Below are 1,923 nucleotides of genomic sequence, written 5' to 3'. Positions count from 1 at the left end.
TATATCTATATATCTACATATCTATCTATCTATCTATCTATCTATCTATCTATCTATCTATCTATCTATAAATCTATATTGCGATTATCTAGGGAGAACGTAAAATTCCTTTTCAGTATATTCTGCCCTTTTCAACTGCTACATTTTTGCTCTCGACTGTTCACACCTGTCAATTCACCAACACCTTAATTAATTTCCACTGTTTGATATTTTTGTCTAAAAAAAATTTGCACAGGTAAATTTATTCGAATTATACCTGATTTCTTTTCTTTAAAATGCTCGTAATAGCTGTCAAAACATTTAAGGATTTTGAAAAAAAAAAAAACAAAAATAAGGCGATTTTAAAATAGAAAAGGGTGTGTTATAAGACAGACTAAAGAAAAAATGTTTAGCATTAAGAAATTCCTTGAAAATAAATTCAAAACCATTAGAGTCTACCAATACTAATGCTTCGAATTAATGATCAAAATAAAAAATTTTTAAAACAATTTTGAATAAAATTTTATCTTGACACTTTTTGAAATCTCAAAAACAGAGAAGAATTTTTATAAATTTTAATAAATAGCTACCCCACCCTTTTTGGGGAGATATATTATTGTACAACGATTTATTTCTCAAAACCAGATTTATATTAACATACTGCGGATATTGTTGATTGAAAACATTAACATTTTATTCATTATTCATTCTTTAAATATTTTTTTTAAAAACAATTTTTATTTAAATAGAATTTATAATAAAAAAACACTGAAATAATGAATGAACGAATGAATGTCTCATTAATTATTAAAAAAACAACAAATAATCAAGATTTTAATAGATGCATTTAAATGATTATAAAAAACTCTCAGGAAAATCTACAAAGTTGCCATATTATATTAAATAAAACATTTTTCACAACTTTATCTTAAATCCTAAAAGTTAAAACATTGTTCTTAAAGATCACTCTATTAAAGAGAATACATCAAATATATCAAAAAAGTCAACTGTCATATTTGTACGTCAAATAAGATTCCCATTTTGACAAACTCTTGGCAACTCTTTTACTTCAATTTGACATAACGTATTTATTTTATGTTAATTTTCAACAATAACACAATAAAATATAAAGAAAATAATTAACTATTAAAGCATACACTAAAGTCGTCGACTTTTTGCAAAAATTCTCATGCTATTTATTTCTTAAAATTACAATGCGTTCATGCGATACAAAAAAAAAAAAATTAAATAATTAGGACTCGGTCACCACCTTCATTATCACCATCATCACTAGAGGTGTATAAATTTTGCTTCTTCTATACTGTCATAATTATATACGGTCAACTAATATTTAATTTAAGAAAATAATAATAAAATAATAAATGTTAATTGCAGGTATTTATAATAGTTGTATGACACCATGATGCAATGTATGTATGACAATAAAAAAAGGGGTTAGAAAAACTCAACAAGTTGTAAAAAGAAATAAATGTGTTATGAGCAATATATTGCAACCTTGTGATAGTAGCAATAAAGTGTATACCCTAAAGTTAATACTATAATTGTTGCCAATAGAAATAAAGGCACTAGTCCTGTGTCTAGTGAAATGGCAACAATGCATCCCAAAAAAATTTGACATTATTCGAGTGTATTTTAAAAAAATTTATAGAAATTTCAAATTATTTTGAATGTAATTGGAGAAGTTAGAAAATATGGTTATTGCGATTATATCAAATATTAGGACCTGTCACTGCTTTGTGTAATATGTGTAATATATTTTAATAAGTTAATTTTAGTGCAAAACCAAATATCTATGTATCTATATATTTATCAATGTATCTATCTATCTATCTATCTATCTATCTATCTATCTATCTATCTATCTATCTATCTATCTATCTATCTATCTATATATATATCTATCTATCTATCTATCTATCTATC

Source organism: Lucilia cuprina, chromosome 5 (assembly GCF_022045245.1).
Source record: "Lucilia cuprina isolate Lc7/37 chromosome 5, ASM2204524v1, whole genome shotgun sequence".
NCBI classification, from domain to species: Eukaryota; Metazoa; Arthropoda; class Insecta; order Diptera; family Calliphoridae; genus Lucilia; species Lucilia cuprina.
The sequence above is the reverse complement of the archived record's forward strand: the minus strand, read 5'-3'. Positions refer to the sequence as shown.